The 20,369-nt window shown below is 39.8% G+C and overlaps 1 pseudogene; it reads left to right on the top strand.

Annotated features, from left to right (window-relative positions):
* The first annotated feature begins 19,682 nt into the window (after nucleotides 1-19,682).
* LOC145049145 (5S ribosomal RNA) lies at nucleotides 19,683-19,801 on the top strand (annotated as a pseudogene).
* Nucleotides 19,802-20,369: the final 568 nt, after the last annotated feature.

The raw sequence follows: 20,369 nt of genomic DNA, 5'->3' as shown, positions 1-20,369 counted from the left end.
TTAGTAAAAGATAACTAAGACTTCTAAAAGCACAAAGCAAGCAACATTCGAGCATCGAGTAAACATAATAATGCATATCCTAATCAAGCCATCATATTACTGACTAAACTGTACCAGCATGCAGTTCATAAGCTCATACACATATAATACACACATAAGGCATCCTTCCTAGCTCTTTAGCCCTAATCTAGCATGCAGTTCTCATAAGCATATCATAACATAAACTTGTATGGGTAATTTGGAAGTACTTACTTGAGCTCGGCTGATTGCATGCACCATATCCTTTTCTCTTTTAACAAAATTCCTTTCTCTTTTCAACATTCTTTTTATAAAAATGATTTTCTTTTGAAAATTTCTATATTGATTCCTTAGTTTGAGTTCAGATACACCTGAGAATGTGCCTGAATACCTTAAACCAGGGCTCTGATACCAACTTGAAACATCCCAAAAATAAGGACCAAAAATATTGTTTTAAATCATTTAAGAAAACCATAATTCATCAAAAATCATAATAATAAAATCACAAGTCATGTTTCTTAAAACATCGTATCAATAATACTACATCAAATCACGTGTTAGAATATCAGAGTCTAAACATCCCAGGCTAAAAGTTGTGGTGTGTGCCATGCAGTCATCCCAAGCTCTTCCCCTGGTTAGTGGAAGTACCTGAAACCAAAACTGAAAACTGTAAGCATGAAGCTTAGTGAGTCTCCCCAAGCTACCACATATCATACACATAAGCACATATCAACATACATTGGGCCTAGCCCGCTACCTCGGTCCCCGCACAACATCGGACGAATCTGACACTAGGCCCCGTCAGGCATCAAGCCTCGCTCAGTATACAGATCTGTTTCTACTAGGACCTGCCTGTCTTTGGGCCCCGACCTCTATTCACATACAAAGAATAACATATAATCATGCTAGTACTTAATAGAAAAACACAACACGATAACTGCTAGTCTCAATTCCCCGCCTATCTTGGGCCCCACCCTTACTCTGCTAATAATGAGATATGGAACCCCGTCCACACTAAACCAGTGATGAGATATGGGCCCCCACCCACACTCACCTCCCTATTAGGCACATACAAGTATCAAAAATACAACAAGTATAACTAAACATGCATTCCTTCCATGGGTACCACCCGACATCTAACCATAGTTCAGAAACGTACGTAATAGCCTTCCTCGTGCCTCGCCCGACATCAGACCGAAATCCAGAAACATATAAACTACATTGGGCTAACCCCGACATTGGATCTAAATGTTGTATACACTAACATACATAAACAGGTTGACATTGGTGCCTACGACCCGTTCCTACTAGAGAAAACTCACCTCACAAGCTGACTGCAGAATCACGCGAATAAACCTCTCGCTGGTAGCTAGCAGATCCCCGAACTGCTGATCACTCGACTTCCCGAGCTAACATTACCAACATAATACTTAGTCAAGAAATGATAATCCTTATTAGGGTAAAATCACCATTTTACCCCTAGTTAAAGTCAAAGTCAACGCTTGGTCAAAGTCAAAGTCAACACCCCGAGTTGACTCAACTCGCCGAGTTGCTCCATCAATTCACCGAGTTCTATAAATCAGAATCCTGATATCGTGATCCAACTCATTGAGTCACCCCTTGACTTGCCGAGTTCCCTGGCTACTCATAGTCATGATTTGGCGAATCAACTTGTCGAGTTCCTTCACAGACTCGTTGAGTTCTACCTTAAACTGGATCGGGACATCACGACCCTACTCATCGAGTTACTCTATGGACTCGACGAGTCCTATAATCTGTTTGGGCCATCTTAACAAACTAAGCCTCTACTCTCCATACCAAAGCTCCATACTCCTTCTACATACTGAAAGAGCCTTCTTAAGGGTAAAGTTTCAAACTTTACCCGGTTCTAGTCCTCCTTAATGGGTTTAGCTAAAACCCTAGTTCTTTGGGACATAGATCTTTGTCCAAAAAGCCATGATACTCCAAGCTAAAGCAAACCAACATAGATCTAGGCCTTAAACATCATTTCAACACATAAAGTCTCATGCTTTCCTTCCATTCATGGCCTTTTGGGGCTTAAAAGGCCATAACAACACCTTAAAGATTGCATGGGGCTTCCATGGTCATAAAGTTTGAACCTTTATGCCATGAAACCCCTTTTAGATCGCAGATGTGAAAGATAAGCCACTTGGGACGCCCATTTCCCAAGGGCTAAGCTTCTTGGACCAAAAACTCTCACAAAGTGTAATAAAGAGATCTAAGAGACTACTAGACAAGTTAGATGCTTCATTACCAGAAAAGGATGAGGATAGGATGTTGCTTCTGGATTTATAATCTTCTCTTGGAATGCTCTAGCTTCTTCTTCTTCTTCTACTACAAGCTTCAAATCACACAAGGTTCACTCAAAAATGGCTCACAAGCATTAGGGTTTCGTGGATTAGGGTTTGGACACCGGAGGCTGGAAATGAGGCCATAAAGTGGGGATTAAGATGCTTAAATAGGGTACAAAACCCTGAATCTAGGGTTTCCCAAACCCAGACTAACTCTTCGAGTTGTTTTCTCAACCCGCATCCCAAAAGCTTAATTCTACTCGTCGAGTTGTGCCCCTAGGACTCGACGAGTAGACCTTCAATTCGCACAATATCTTTGCTTAATTAGCCTTCTAGTTTCCAGGTGTTATAAATCCCAGATAAATGTCTTGTAATATCCTACAAGACCCAGGAAACTCCGAATGTCAGATGGGGTTCTCAGAACCTCCCATCGCATCACGGCCTCAATCTTGGCGGGGTCAACCAATATGCCTTCTGGTTGACGATCTGCCCCAAGAACCACACCTCTCGCAACCAAAAATTTTATTTGGAGAATTTGGCATACAACCTCTCCCTTCCCAGAGTCTCCAATACCTCCCGTAAATGATCCTCATGTTGCTCTTTGGTCTTGGAGTAGACGATAATATCATCAATAAACATGATCACTGACCGATCCAATATCAGTTTGCATACCTGGTTCTTGAGATCCATGAACGTTGCTGGCATGTTGGTGAGCCCAAATGGAATCACCACGAACTCGTAGTGGCCATAACAAATCATGAAGGCTGTCTTCTGCACATCATCGTCTCTAACCCTCATTTGATGGTAACCTGATCGCAAATCAATCTTGGAAAACCAAGATGCACCCTGAAGCTGGTCAAATAAGTTGTCGATCCTTAGGAATGGGTAACGATTCTTCATCATTAGCTTATTCAACTCCAGATAGTTAATATGCATCCTGTGCGAGCCGTCCTTCTTCTTCGCGAACATGATCGGTGCTCCCCAAGGTGAGCTCCTCGGCCGAGTAAATCATTTGTCTAGCAGCTCTTGAAGCTGCATAGACAACTCCTGCATCTCTGGCGGTAACAAACGATACGGTGCCTTGGCTATTGGGGCCGCACCAAGAACTAAATCAATCCAAAACTCGACCTAACTTTTGGGAGGCACTCCTGGAAAATCCTCAGGAAACACATCGAGGAAATCTCGAACTATGGACACCTCACTGAATGTGGTTGTGCCCCTAACCTGAGTATCTACCACATAAGCCAGAAACCCAGAAAAACCCTGCTGAAGATATCTCCTGGCCCTCGCAGCTGAACAGAGAGCCGGCCCATGCAAAGCTCCATCCCCAGGAGTATCCAACTCTCCCCTACTTGGCGTTCGAACTCTCATCAGCTGGCGTTTACAATCAATCAGGGCCCTATTGGGACCCCACTAGTCCATCCTGATGATAACCTTCGATCCCCATAGAGGAGTCGACACCAAATCAATAGTGTACTTCTCGTTGAACAGGTTTAGGACACAACCACTATGAACTCTCAAACACTACAAGAAAAATACCCTTTAGTGACAAGCGAACAATGACACGCATTGATTTACAATAAGCATTTTTTGTGTGTCCTAAAAAAATGTCATCCTTCCAAATTTTGAAGGATAGAGGGCACACATTTATGCATGCCCTAAAATTATTGTCCCACAAAAAAATTACAAACATGGAAGGCGCTTATTTTAAATGTGCGTCCTCTGTGAATGTCACTTAATATTTTTTTACTCAGAATGCACATTCTTAAAGGAAATGAAATCCTCTAAAATTCTAATTTTGAAATACAACGGTTCAAGATATCCCTTCATTCTCTTCTTCCCCTCTCTCTACAAACCCTAATCACGATACCATCTCTACTTCAAGGCATGTACGTGACCTTATATTTCTCCACTGCCTTCAACATGTTCTTGAAATTAAATCTCTCCATGATAACCAGTGTCTCTCCATCCGATGATGGATAACTAAAGTATCCTCGTCGTATTGGACTACTATACATATCCGCTTCAAGATACTCCATCTCTTCTTCAAAGTACAAACCTTATTCAACATATGCAACATATGCTGGCTCTCACATACGTACACACACTTATGACTACCTCTCTCTCTCTCTCTCCATATCTCTATCTATCTCTCTCTCTCTCTCTCACACACACACACACACAGAAAATTGAAGGGACGATTCTAGGGCTTTTTTCAAGAACCATTCAAAATGTAAAAGAGTACTCTCTACAATAGTTTGGCAACGTCGGCTCATCTCACCTCGTCGACGATTGCGACTCCTTGAAGATTTAGGGTTGCGCTCGGTGATTCTCAACGAAAGCGATTCAGGCCTCACTCCTCTATTATAGTGATTTAGGATTTTTTGGTACAAGGTATCGACTAAGACACCAACGACTTAGGGTTTTTTCATAAAAGATGTGTATTTGCACTTCAATTGCTCTAATGACGAATCCACAATGTTGGGTTTTGAAAATGTAAAACAAAGGTAATGTTTGTTTCTTTTTGAGTTCATATAAAGAGAATTTTTTTGAGTTCATATAAAGAGAAGAATAGTTGATTTTCTTGCAACCATGCTCTATTTCTGTTACTCTCTCAACTATGAATTCGCTGACAATCTCTGTGAAATCAAAGGGTAATAGTGTAATTATTGACTTATCTCTTGTTCTTTTTCATAACCAGTTGTTTTTTTTTGTTTTGTGTAGCTTTCGTTCGAGGACTACCATAATATGCTTCATGGATACAATTATTCAAATTAAAAACCTTCTTCGAAAAGAGACATATTTAGCAACAAAAACGCCAGCTGAAGCTTCTGATTAGAGCCTCACGGCTGGAATTCTACACAGTTTTTCAAAAATAAAAAGTTAGAAAAAGGATCATGGAAAATATATTTGATGAATCATGATGAAACTAGTATGAATTAATTACTTACTTTCCATTTAGAGAATAACAACACCAAGCTGTAGGTGTGAACAATTGTTTCATAATTTTCTGGTGTGTTTTTAGAGGAGATGGATGTTATCTAGATTGAAGATAAAGGTACAGAGATTTGGTAACTAATGAGGCGAAGTGTAACCGATTCATGTTAAAAGAAATATAAAATTTAATATGAAAATGAAAATGAGAAAAAGAAAGAAAGAATGGAAGGAAGTAAGGAAGTATACAATATCATTGTTTGCAACTGCTACTGAAGTAGATGAAGATCTCATGCTATACATTCAGCTATAAGTTGACTTGATCTTATTCATGACCCCAACATTATTGGATTTTTGATCTCCTTTATTGGAAGCAAGCTGCTTCTCCTTTTGCATTTTCCGAAAGAGGGAAGCTGAAGAAGAAAACACAAAAACACTTCAAGAAAGTGACCTTGGAACAATTTCAGCTCTTTTTGGATCATCCAAATCCATGGCTGGACTTGTATGAGGACAAACAGATGATGGAACAAGAACCGTTACTAACAAACCTTTCAAATTTCAAAACGTCAATTCAGACCCCTGGATTCCATTATTCAAATTCAAAACCTCTATCAAGCTATCTCTCTTTTGCTTTACCAAAGGTCAAAATCTCTTGGTCTCATTGATTCAATATTGTAACACCTGGTTCTGAAAGTGCTTCGTTGCTAGGGGATGTGGCCCAATCATCAGTTGTCATGAGGTTAAGGCCTTGGGAAAGGAAGGTTTTGGCCCATTTCGGATGTGAGTATTAGGGCATACAAGATCTAAGTATTTGATTGTGCCTTCGCAGGCCAAGGGCATACTCGTAAATTGACATCTCAGTCTTCTGAAGATTTCGGGCTGTTGTTCGGGAAATTTTAGGTAACGAGGAGTTTCTCGCAGCGTAGGGTTTCTCGCCACCTTTTCGTAGATATAAATTTAGTCAGAAACGGATTAAGAATGAAGAAGTTATAGCACTTGGAAGTTATTGGTAATTTTACTCCTTAATGAAGATTTGTGGCAAGGTGGTCCTATGCATGCATTGAATGCATGCGTCTGTCTAGCTGGGTATGCCCAACATAATCTAGGTTACACTTAACTTATAAGGGCATATGGTCATGGGTGCGGAGAGGCGTACACCCAACTCATGAGAAGTACACCTATCGTACGTCCAGAGTCCCTAAACCCTAAATTTTAGGGTATGCCACCATATAAAGAACATTATACCCTCAATTTCAACCTCCTTCTCACCCTTAGATAGTTTTCATGAAACCCTAATCTTCTTTGAGTATTTTTGGAGCTAAGAAGGCCATTAGAGATCATTTTGGTGTTGTGGACCCATTTTCCAAGCAAGTGAAGAGCAAACAAGGTGGTGGTTCAAAAGAGAGGTTGTAGATCTGTGATTGTTGCTTCATTTCTAACCATTTCAAGGTATAAATATCTAAACTTGGTGGTTACTTCCTTAGAACTCTTAGGTTGAGTTTTTGGAGCATTTTGGTCTAAAGGATGAATCTTTATTGTTCAAATCTGATTCCTAGGCTTGGAGTTGCCACTCTCAGTGCTAAATGAGTCCGCAAGGCAGAAAGTTGTCACCTTGAGTGTCTTAATGAGTTCATGCATGAGATCTAGCCAATTCCATGGAAGTTTGTTGCTATATTCCAATTTTGGGTTTATTTTGTGGGTTGCAAGCCACCAAGTAATCGACTTTATGGATTAAGACGTTGAAAAGGACTTGGATCTGTGCTTGTAGCTTATGGATTAGAGTATTAAGCACTTAATGGGAAAAGTGGCTTAACAGGGAAGTATGTTGGGCAAACATGTAGGTACGCGCATCGTACACATCATTCAGCCAATACGCTTAGCATATACAGGAGTACGCTCTGCGTACTCATCAGACATGGGCTTGACGTGTTTTGGGCCATGCTTTGGACTTCAGGTCTTTGGGCCTCAGTGGGTCATCTTAAGTCAGATAATTTAGGCCAAGGAAATGCTTGGGCTTAGGGAAAGGCTCATTAAAGGGATTGGGCTTAATTTCGCAAATTGGGCCATTATTGGGCTTGGGAAGCCTACCTAGTGTTGAGCCTTTTTGTATTATGGTTTTGGGCCTTAGATTTGGACCAAGTTGGACTAGGGGTAAAATAGCCATTTTAACACAAAGAGGATTATTGTTTCAGACTAATTGTTCTTTTGGGTAATGGTAGCTTGGGGAGTCGAGAGATCAGCAGTTCGGGGATCTACCAACTAGCAGCGAGACGTTTATTCGCAGGATTCTACAGTCAGCTTGTGAGGTGAGTTTTCTCCTGTAGGAACGGGTCTAAGGCACCAATGCTAACCCGTTTATGTATGTTAGTGTATACCAGATTTAGATCCGATGTTGGGGTTAGCCCGATGTAGTTTTTATGCTTCCGGATTACGGTCCGATGCCAGGCGGGGACCTAGGAAGGTTTACATGTATCTTTCGAACTATGATTCGATGCCGGGTGATGCTCGAGGAAGGGATGCATGTTTAGTTATACTTGTTGTCTTTGTGATACTTGTATGTGCTTGGTAGGGAGATGAGTGTGGGCGAGGGCCCATATCTCATCACTAGCTGAGTATGGACGGGGTTCCATATCTCATTAGTATTAGAGTAGGGGCGGGCACCAAGATAGGCGGGGCCTTGAGATTAGCAGTTATAGTGTTGTGTTGCTTGTTATGTACTAGGTTGATTATGATTATATGTTTGCATGTGTATAGCGGGCGGGGCCCACAGACAGGCGGGGACTGGTAGAAACAGATCTGTATACCGAGCGGGGCTCGATGCCAGACAGGGTCTGTTGCTGGATTAGTCCGATGTCAGGTGAGGCCTAAGGTAGAGGTCTAGTCCCAATGTTTGAAGTATATGATTATGTTCATGGTATGTGGTAGATTGGGGAGACTCACTAAGCTTCGTACTTATGGTTTTCAGTTTTGGTTTCAGGTACTTTCAGTTGCAAAGAGAAGAGCTCAGGATGACTGCATTGCACACACTAAGGACTTGGTATGAAAATTTTCTAAAGGAAATCATTTTTATAAAAAGATTTTTAGAAAAGAGAAAAGAATTTGAAAAGACAAAAGAACTTTGAAAAGAGAAAAAGGGTAGGGTGCATGCAATCAGTCGAGCTCAAGTAAGTACTTCCAAATTACCCATATAAGTTTATGTTATGATATGTTTATCAGCTTTATGAGAACTAAATGCTAGACTAGGACTAAGGATATTAGAAGGATGCCTTATGTGCCTGTTATATGTGTATCAGCTTTATGAACTGCATGCTAGTACAAATTAGTCAGTATAATGGCCTGATTAGTATAAGCTTGATTATGTGTACTCAATGCTCGAATGCTGCTTGCTTTATACTTTTAGGAGTTCTAGTTGTCTTTTACTAACTAGTGAACGAATATGTTAAGTTACATATTGCAATGACTAAATAATTTCAGAAGGTTAGGTTTAGCCTTATTTCGCAACTCCCGTTTGAGTCTAACCGTTGTAGGGTAGAACCTCTCATTCGAAGAATTATCTAGTCTTAGTGATATGTAATTGTATTCACGAGCTAGTTAGGGGAAGATATCAAGGACTTTTTATGCAGCTAATGGCGGAGAGTGGATTGGTGATTACCATAGGGAAAGCCTAGGATGAGAGTAATTCTGGGAGCAGTAGTAGTAGCAAGGGACTTGGTGGAGTCGAGGCAATCCTTGAGGAAAGTACGGATAGATGTGGAAGGTAGTATGAGCCCATACTACTGAAAGTAGAGGATCTTTACTCGAGTTTAGGAGGGCTGAGAGAAAACTAGGAAACTTGGAGTGTGTGTGATCCCTCGATAGTGATGTGTATCCTGATGATTGTTATGATTTATGTAGTATGGTGACGCTACGGGGTAGACCAATGAGCAGTTCAGGTGCCGGAGAGGGATCATGCCCGAGTTCAGGAGCCGAGCAGCTCGGGGAGTAGATGAGAAAGTTTATATCAGCATAGATTACGCGCAGTTTATTGGACTAGACTCCTTTGATCTTTAGTACGGTCAAGGAGGGCATATTTGAGATTTTGGATGAGAGGCTGGGAGCCTTTCGTACTGAGATGGTGGCCATGATAGGGGCACGTACACTGATATTCCGAGAGTTCAGAACGTGTAGAGCTTCAGATTATCATGGGGTTAAGGACCCCATTGTTAGCGGCCGGTGGTTGGCGGATGTCGCCAATGCCTTCTGTTCTAGCCAGTGTCCCAAGGGGGACAAAGTCCGGCTCACCTCCTGTCTACTAAAGGACAGAGCGTATGATTGGTGGGAGGAGGTTGGACATGCCATTGGGGATGAGGCCGCGTTGGACGCGATGACATGGAGTGATTTCTCGGCTAGGTTCAAGGCCGAGTTTTTACTAGTGACCGAGATACAAAAGTTAGCACGAGGGTTCCATGATTTGCGGCAGACGACTGAGACTGTGGCGGAGATTACCACCAAGTTCAGGAGAAGGCTCTCCATGTGTCGCATTTTGTCGCAGACAAGGAGATGAAGAAGGCCTGATATCACGAGATGCTGAGGAGTGATATCAGGTAGTTTGTGAGCAGGTCCAACTGCAAGACGCTATAGGATATGATCGCTCGAGCCAGTGTGACAACCCAAAATTTCTATTATGTACAACCCTTCACTTCATTAGAAGTCAGAACACTTTCTGCTAATTTTCAAGCTTTTTGGAATAAGTTTGAGCATTTTAGGATTAGTACTTTAGGAGAAATCAGGAGAGAGGATGCCATAGGGTTTATTGTGCATCACTAAAGTTCCAAAAACTCCAATAGTTTGGAGTTTAAACCCTAGTGACTATATATATGACACTTAGTCATTTATCACACTTTTTCACTTTTCAAGATCCAAACTCAATTCTCTCTCAAGTAGCATTCGACTTTTCCTCCTAGATCTTCAACTTGTAAGTGTTTCTAGCCCTATTAAGTTGATATATTACTTAATATAGTGATCTAACACACTTCTATCCGTGAAATCATTCCAAAAGTGTAGATCTTCAAGTTTCACCAAGAACACACACTAGTGTTCTTGGCCTTTTGGCACCCTTTCAAGCCTTTATCTTGTAAGTACTTCTATCCTAGAGTATCTTAAGGCTTGTTACACTTCCATATATCAAGAAATCACTCAAGAATCACAAGAACAAGGTGTTTACTGCCCAAGATCTTCTTAGGCCGTAAACCCTAATAAGGGTGCCAAAGTGTGCCCTAGCTCCTTCCTTATGCTTAGGACTTAGCATAGAACCTTTCCTTGATGAGTTTAGCACCTGAAAAACACCAAAAACCCGCCCATGATTATGAGTTTATGGTTTGGGAATCTCCCAAAACCGTAAACACCCGCAAGGAGTGTTTTGATGCCCTTAACACCTTAGTAAGCCTTGGATATTAGCATGGAACCTTAAACCATTGAGTTAGGGACTTCAAACTTCGATTTGGTACTTCTTACCATGAGTTTACGGCCGTAAACTCATGGGGAAGTGGTCCCCAGGCCGTAAACACAAGTTAGGGTCATTTTTGCACCTTAAACTCACTTAGCCTCTTGTTTAAGCTTTGGAGCACTTAACCACTTAAGTCTTTATAGTTCTAAGCCTCATTTGGTGACCTAATTGTGAGTTTATGGTCAGGAGTAAACTCCCTTGACCGTAAACTCCAACAAACATGGTCCATTGACCATGAACTCCCGTATAAGGCCTTGTACTCCTTTGTTGTAACCCAATGGCCTCCTAACACATCGACCAAAGTGTTTTCCTCACATTAGGATGTTTATACATGTTTAATTAGTGTTATAATCACTAATTATATATACATATGTCTTCATATGTTATTATGATCATTGTATGTGTCTAAGTCTTCACTTGACACCGAGCTCTTGCCTGACACTTCCATTCGATCCGTTCACTGCAGGTGAGTTCATAGCCCCTTAATCAATATTTTAAATGTTTTTAAATGCTTTTATGGGGGGGGGGGGATACAAGTTGAATCATGCTAGTTATTATATCAATCACATGTGATTAATAAGCAGCATGCAAATGGATTTACTATATGTTAACTGTTTTACCAAACAGATTTCTTCAAATGACTTTCTTAAGCGTTTTTATATGTTTAAAACTCTTTATCAAACTGTCTTACATACTGTAAGTTTCCTTTCAAACTCTGTTACAAATGTGTTTTCAAACAAAGGTTTTTCTTATACTTTAAATTGTTCTTATCAAACAAACTGCTTTCAAAGCGTTTTACAAACTGACATTAAGTCATCCTTTCTTAGTTACTAAACTTTTCAATGGTTTTACAAAACTTCTTTTATACTTTTATATTGTTAATTTCATGCCTATATATGTATAGTTATATAAGTAGTGTTTAAAGGACTTAGGAAGGGTAGCTCACTTTATCTCCTTTTCCTCGTTGGGATGTGGCTTTAGGGCATTGGTTATCCGTCTGAAGGTCGTCTAAATATTAGTTATATATTATGTATACATATATAGACATAAAAGTTCTATTAGTCAATTCGATACCCTTGGGTAGCAAGGGTATACGTTCATGTTCATACGTACAAGTCATATTACTATTAAACTACATTAGGCGTAGTTCAGGAAGTTACTAATACTATTACTAGAACAAAGAATCATACAATGAGTCAGTTCATTCATGAGTCAATACTTGCTAGATAGAGAGAACACACAATATAGCTAGTAAAGACAGTACATTTCAATACTTGCTAGATAGAGAGAGAACCCACAATACAACTAGTACACATAGAACATTACAATACATACAGGCTAGACAGAGGGAGAACATATAATACAGCTAGCACATTCATTACATATACATTCATGCAGTTATGTGAGCCACTAAACATGGCATGGCACTACCTGCCATGGTTGTTTTTGTATCCAAAATCTCCTTAATTGGGGAGCGTATGAGTTTGTGTATAGATCTATACTGGATTGACTATCCTACACCTTGTTGCTCGCTACAGTGGGATTTGCAAGTCTACGGGTGCCAAATGTCATTTCTTACGGAGTCTTACATCGTCGTTTTACTAGAGTCGGTAGCAGGATACAGGCCGATCACATGGTACTTTAAATTACAATTGGTTTAAGGTAGTTAGTACATCAGTAGTTACTTATTACAATACTACGGTACTATAATATTTTTTCCCATTACATTCACTTCGTGAACATTCACACGATGCACGGTAATATAAAAGCTATATTTTTGGTTCAATGATAGTCGGATTTGGGAAAATACACACTCTTACAAGAGACACACACATATACTAGATGCCTTGGTAGAAGGCTACTTTTGGTAGGAAAGATAGGGATTTCTAAGAGGTTCAAAACTTTTACATACTTACACTTCACATACTTACAAATGCTTTCTTACAAATTAAGACACTAAAATACTTATGATCTCACCAGCTTTAAAGCTGATACTCTCTTTCAAAATAACTTGTATCCTCAGGTCAACAGTAGACAGGTACCGATGCAAGGTTTAGAGAAGATGGAGCTCGTTCAAGACTCATCTTTCATTTTGATTTATACTTTAGTGTCTATTAAACATGTCAGAACACTTGTATTAAAATTATATTATTAATGCAATTGATGATGTTGTTGCTTGTTTACTACTATTCATTGTTGTGAAACTGTACATGACGTCCTCCGCCCTACAACATTTCTGCCGTTCTTGGTTTTGGGGTTTGACAGATTGGTATCAGAGCATTGTTTATAGTGAACTAAGTATATCAACCCATAAAAGATATACAGTCTATAAATACAATGGGATTAAAAATACTCTGACCAAGAGTTTATAATTTAAATAATAAAATATTTAATTAAGTATACGTGCCTGCATTTATACTAAAATCCGTGTCACAATGACAAGAACAAAAGTATTACGATATTTGAATATCACAGGTGAGCTCGGGGATGTATCGTCAGTCTTGGGAGTGGCATAGCCTGATCAACTATGCTGGTCCGAGGAGTGATTACCACATGCCCAAGAATGGTTGTGATGTGTCAACAAGTCTAAAAACTTACCAACACTACCACAAAGAGAACATTAGAGCAGATCATAGGTCTAAAATACTATGGGAGTATTTTGTGTTACTATAATTACTTACTTGAGAACTAAAAAGATCTTCATTACTAGGTCAATAGTTGCTAAGTGGATACACCAAAGTTATATGTAATTAGGATGTCATAGACTTAGAATCTGTGAAATTTTTTGCTTTACACCTATTCCTTGTGAATTTGGAGTTAAGGTCACTTATTCGAAGGCCTATCCTGTTTTGCGTATGTATAACTGGTATGCACTTTACAAATAGTGATGTAACTAATGAAGATTATCTAATAATTATCTAGATAGTCCGTCTAATAATTATCTCCTTACCCCAATTCTCGTGTAGATAACATGGTTGGACTCCATCCCCACGGCAACCCGTACCTTCCGAATGAAGGCAATGCTGGATGGTTTGGAGAAGAACCCGAGAATGATCATCCAATCCCTTTGAATGATCACCAGGCTGAAGACCTTTCGGATGGTGATAACTCCGAACCCGAGGTTGAGAACCTACATCCGGTAGCTCCCATTCCAAGTCCTAACCCTTGTCCGGATTTTCATGGCTCAACGCCTCCTTGGTTAGAATGCTTGGAAGCATGGAGCGAAGATCAAGATCAACCTATGCCGTTTAATGGAGACCGAAGCCTCTATAATGTAAATGAAGGGAGCTCAGCAGACAGAGTTCTACCAATCCTGATCCGTAGAGTTGCCCGAAACGAAATTCAGGGCAGGACGGATCTCCAACGTATCGAAGAGGTTAATGCCAAAGCAAGAATGCATACCATTCACACCAATTGCCTTGATCACACAAGTGAGAGATCCGAGAGAAACCATGAGACCTTACTACAAGTACTAGCTGAAACTCGAGCCGAAGTCTTAGAGCTCCGAGTACGCCAGAGGGTGTACGAAAGACACCTGCTTGATATGGAACGCCAACGAGCTGAACTAAGGGTCCACCATAGGGGTGACTGTTGCCAGTAGGAGATACTTTACCTTCCTTCTTTGTTTTAAGAGCCGTGTTCTGGTCTATGTTATGGGTAGCACTTCTCTATGTGACTACCTTGTACTGTAAGTACTTTTACTTAGGTTGTTATGCTGTCACAGACTTCTCTACTCCGGATGTGATGTAAGACCTATTACAAGGTCAATTTTTCCCGAACTTATTACATCTTAAACATCGATGTTATTGATAGTCGGCTAACTACCGTGTCACTCTTTGTTGAATTTGCTTCTTCCGAGTCTATCTGAAATTTGCTTTAGTCAAGTTATTGGACTATAGTAATTTAACTCCGGAAACATTTCCAAGTCTTTTTCAAAGGTTGGATCATATTATCCACCAACCAATAATACCTCGGCTTGAACGACAAACGTCTTAAGACCACTTTACGAACATACTTCTATTCCGTACTAAGACTGCATCATAGGGATGTAGGTCAAACCTTCGCGAACATACTTCTATTCCGTACTAAGACTGCATCATTGGGATGTAGGTCAAACCTTCGAGAACATACCCTTACTCTTTTCATGAACGATCAGACTACATCTAAGTTCAACCATATTAGCTCACGAACTCCTTTTCTTTCGTGTTACAGAATCATGTCGTCATCCAGAAATAGTCAGCCGAACAATGAAACCCCTGCTTTTCCTGTGGACGCTGCTACTTTCCAAGTCGCGATAACAGCTACCGTCTCAGCTTTCCTTGCACACCTCGGCTCTGGCAATGCAAACAAGATTGAAAAAGGGGTTGACAATTCCGATCGTGGTAACGATCCGAGAAATCAACAAATAGTATCAGTCGCCAACACCCAAAACAATAACTCAGAGTTCAAGAAACGGAAGCGTCAAGCCCAAACAGAACGCAAGAGATATCAAAGGCTTGCCATGCGACAACGACCAGTGGCGACTCCTGCCACCTCAACACCGGTCAAGCGTTATGAGGGAACACTCCCGAAGTGTAACAAGTGTGACTATCATCATAATGGAGCTTGCCGAGTATTTTAATGCAACAATTACAACAAGATGGGGCACATTGCTCGTTTCTGTAGAACCACCTCCACTACCGGAGCTAGCCAGGCTTGCTATAGTTGTGGTGAGAGAGGACATTATCATAGGAATTGTCCAAAAGGAAATAACAACGACAACACCCACGTCCACATAACTCCAACTCGACACATCGTTTCCACCACCAATGCTAGTACCAGCCCGATATGTCACCAATGCGGTGAGATAGGGCACTTCAAGAAGGACTGTCCAATAACAAGGAACTCCGGCACAGACGGGAAAATACTAAGTATCATTGCCGCAGGAGAGTCTACTCCGTCCCCACGTTAATGTAATTTAGGCGTTTCGTTGTAACAGACTTATAAACTGTTCAAAACAAGTGCAACTAGGGTCTTATCTTTTGTGAGATCTCTTCAGTAAAGGGATGCTCGTGTTGCGTATACTTGTCTTTTGTAGTATACCTAGTTCACAACATTAGTCTTGTAGAAAATCTATAGTACTGTAGCTCTGTTAAAGGTTGCACTGTTGGGGTTCTGTCTATAATGCCTTATGTTTAAATCTAATGTCTTTAGTTCCCATATGATTCCAACATTATCATACAACTTGATTCAATTTGATCCTCGCAATTCCAGTTTCGTGCGCACATCTCTTTCTCCAAAATCGTCTTTCTAGCGAAACCATCATTCCATAACGCCGAAGTACTCATGCATGGAGTACCTCATGTTTCCTATCCTTTCCGAAGAAGCCTCAGCAAACCTCCCCGAAGTACCACTCGTACAGTACGTCAAGTTCAATCCAAAGACCCATACAGTTGATCTATCGCTGAAGAATGTATACATAAGGGTGGTATATAATCAAGGTTCTACAGGTTTAGAATTGATGATTCCACTTTAACTCTTTTCCTCGTTGGGATGTGAGGTTAAAGAAGAATCATTTATTCGACTACCTTTTCAATCTTAATTATATACGGATCGTATACACGAGACTGTGATTGACAAACCATGTATGACTTCTAATATGAACTTCAGGACGGAGACTGCCCAAGATTTCGAGTGCTCACATCGTCATGTGAACAAACTTAGAACCCAGTACGACTCCTGCAACCAGATCGCCCTACAGTCTAAACATATACAGAGATACAAGAACAGTTCGGACAACTTAGCGAACTACTCAACAACAGAATGAGAAGACCAATCACCTCACCTTTGAGAACTCTGGTCTTATTCTTCAAGAAGACAAACTTCAGCGGGTGCGATTGTCATACCCCAAAACCAAGAACGGCGGAAACGTTCCGGGGTGGAGGACGTCATGTACAGTATCACAACAGTGTAAAATAGTAAACAAGTAACAACATCATCCATTGCATTATAAGTAAAGTTTTAATACATGTGTGTTCCTTCAGTGTAATAAGACACCAAAAATATACAATCAAAATAAAAGACGAGACTTGTCTGTGCTCTGTCTTCTCAAAACCTGGCCATCGTACCTGTCTACTGGTGACCTGAGAATACAAGTTATTTTGAAAGAGAGTATCAGCTTTAAAGCTGGTGAATTCATAAGTATTTAAGTGTCATTATCTTGTTTTTGAAAAGCTGTTATGAATACCATGTAAATCTTTAAATGAAAATGTTGATATAAGTATGAAAAACCCTAGGAAATCCCTTATTTCCTATTAGTTTGAGATGTAGTCTTCTACCAAGACCCGAATGTTTTGTTAGGACAATGTAGTCTTCTACCAAGACCCGAATGTTTTGTTATGACAATGTAGTCTTCTACCAAGACCCGAATGTTTTGCTATGACAATGTAGTCTTCTACCAAGACCCGAATGTTTTGCTATGACAATGTAGTCTTCTACCAAGACCTGAATTTTTTTGTAAGTAAAATGATAGTTTTCCCTTTTTGTTAACTAGTACTAAAAGTACATAGTCTAACTCCTCGTTTATGTGAATGTATCACAAAATAAAGTAAATAGGAAAATGTACAAATGTAAGTGTTATCCTTTGGTACCAGGACTAACACGATATCGCGGTAAGCAAAATGTATAACCTAATGAACATCCGAAGATTGTCCAATTATCCTCTGTAGCAGCAGCAGGGAAGGAAGGGTTAGTCCCGTAATCGATGTTCCTAGTATAAGTATTAACTGTAGACCTCCGTAGATGGTCATCAACCACTGGTGCTAATCAGTTGGGATTCGGAATGGTTAGTCCCGCCTAGATATCCCGTTGAACTGGGATAGACAGGACAATTTACACAGGAAGTACTAATAAATCATCCTAGTAACTCTAGGTACATGTATCCATGTAAATGTATACAGGAAAATGTATCTATGAAATGGTACTCATGTAATGTATTCATGTAAACGTACTCATGTATCGGGTAAGTATATGTAAATGTACTCATGTATCAGGTAAGTATATGTAAATGTACTCATGTATCAGGTAATGTACTGGTATAGACTCATGAATGAACTGACTCTTGTGTGATTCCTTGTAATAGGAATAATGTTTTGTATCTTCTAACTATCCCTATGATAATTAACTGAAAGGTAATTGGTTGTTCAAGTAGGTTTATACACCCTTACTACACAAGAGTGTGGGAAACTGAATGAAGGATGAAAGCTATAACATCAATACATATATAAGAGCATAGGTGTAATAGTATAGTTTTGTTCAAGAATGTAAAAATGGTTTTGTAAGACATCTAAGAGTTTTGAAACAATAATAAAAGTGACTTGATGTCATTTTTGAATAAACATTTCAAAAGTAATACATTTGATAACAAAGTATTTTTAAGTTAGAAGACCATTTCATGCATCACATTTTGAAATATGTGAAATCTGCTAGATGAAAACACAGTTATAAAATACATATGAGTGATTTAATAACATGTTGTTTTCTACTTGTATTCCCCCCATTAAAGCATTTAAAATCATTTAAAACATTGATTAAGGGGTATGAACTCACCTGTAGATGGTGGTTTGGATGAACTGAACGGTGTAGGATTGTTAGGTGTCAAGTGAGGACTTGTACACACACTATGACCCTAATGAACATATAATCACACATATATGCACCCAATTAGTCTTAAATTAGTAATTGTAAATGTTAAGATATCCTAGAACATGATAAACACTTTATATAAGTGTTATAAGCCCTAAGGGTTGCATCTAAGTTGTTATGGGACAAGGCAATTGGGTTTAGGGTTCCAAAGGACCCTATATTTGAGTTTACTCTCTCATAACCATCACACAAGGAGTTTACGGTTGTAAACTCTTGAGTTTACGGCCGTGAACTCCTAAGCTTGGTGACATTTTGTGTTTTGAAGTTCTAAATGATCCCTAGAAGTATTCCAACTTGGTGGATTAATTCTTGGAAGGGTTTAGGGCATAGATACACTACTTTGAGGAGTTTACGGCCATAAGGCCATTTCCTTTTGAGTTTGCTGCCGTAAACTCATATGGAAAGGGATATTTTTATGTTTTCAAGTCCCATGTTCAAGTAGGATAAGTTCTAGACATGTAACTAAGGCAAATGAAGGCCTTAGGCACACTTTGGTGCCCTAGTTTGATGTTCACGGCCCAAAGACCATTTCCCTTATAGATTACGGCCGTAATCTCTCATGGGGATGGGTTTTTGATGTTTTAAGGTCCTTGATTTAAGTAGGAGTAATTCTAGGTGATTGTTCAAGGCTTTAGGTGCATTAAAAGCACACTTTGGTCCATGTTTTTGGAGTTCACGGTCCAAGATCTTCTTGGGCCATGAACACATAAACTTTGGTTTTTCTTTGTTGTTTTCTTGTCTTAAATACACCTATATACAAGCCTAAGGTAGTAACACATCACGGGGGAAAGGCTAGGCATCATTTCGGGAGTTTACCGCCCAAGAACAACTTGGGGAGTAAACTCCTAAATCTAGTTGTTTAGCTATGTAATCTATGTTATTAACACATTATAAGCTATATAACACTACTAGAGAGAGGTACTCACGATTTGGGATGAAAACCCGAAGATCTGTGAGAGAGAAAAATGGCTTTTATCTAGTTGTAAAAGTGAATAATGAATGAAATTGGTTCAGAATTCTATTTATAGTCTTGAGATATTTGGATGAAAATCCCGAAATGATCTCTAATATAATAGAGTGTTGGAATAACAGTGTTGCACAAAACCCTAGTGCATCCACTCTCCTAATATTTCCTGAAGTGTAAACCCTGAATTACTCAAACTTATACAAAAAAGTCTGAAAATTTACTGTGACTGTTATAACTTCTATTGAAGTGATATTGTTTGTACAGAATGGAAATTTCGGGTTGTCACAGCGATCATACCAGTACTAATGCACCGGATCCCATCAGAACTCCGCAGTTAAACATGCTTAGGCGAGAGAAGTGCTATGATGGGTATCACCTTGGGAAGTCCTCGTGGTGCAGACCTCGATGGGACTTACATTAGAAATCATTACCTTCTGCCTCGCATAGATGAATTGGTTGATCAACCGCAAGGAACGAAGTGCATTTCAGAAATGGAAGTAAGATCCGAAAATCACGAGTCCGTAGTGATATCTTTCGGATACGACCAATACGTCTGTAGTATTCATGAGCTTAGTGAATAGGGTACACCATTCTTACTTGGATCAGTTCGTCGTTGTCCTTATAAATGACTTACTTATCTACTCTCGTAGTAAGAAGGAAATCATGAAGAACATCTACAACGAACCATAGAAACATTACGATCAGAGAAGCGTTACGTGAAGTTCTCTAAATACGAGTTTTATATTCAAAGAGTTAAATTCCTAAGACACATTATTAGTAATGTGGGAATTCTTGAGGACCCTTCCAAAGGTCAAAACCGTTGAGAAATTTTCAGCACCGAAGACGCTAACGGAATTCACCAAATTCTAGGTCTTGTTGACCTACTGTCGGGAGTTCATTCAGAACTCCTCGCGAATTGCAGAACCTCTTACGACTTTGACTCAGCAAGGAGTGGCCCTTGACTGGGAAG

This window comes from Lactuca serriola, chromosome 4 (assembly GCF_051521515.1).
Source record: "Lactuca serriola cultivar US96UC23 chromosome 4, Lser_US96UC23_V15, whole genome shotgun sequence".
In the NCBI taxonomy this organism is placed as follows: Eukaryota; Viridiplantae; Streptophyta; class Magnoliopsida; order Asterales; family Asteraceae; genus Lactuca; species Lactuca serriola.
The sequence above is the reverse complement of the archived record's forward strand: the minus strand, read 5'-3'. Positions and strand labels throughout refer to the sequence as shown.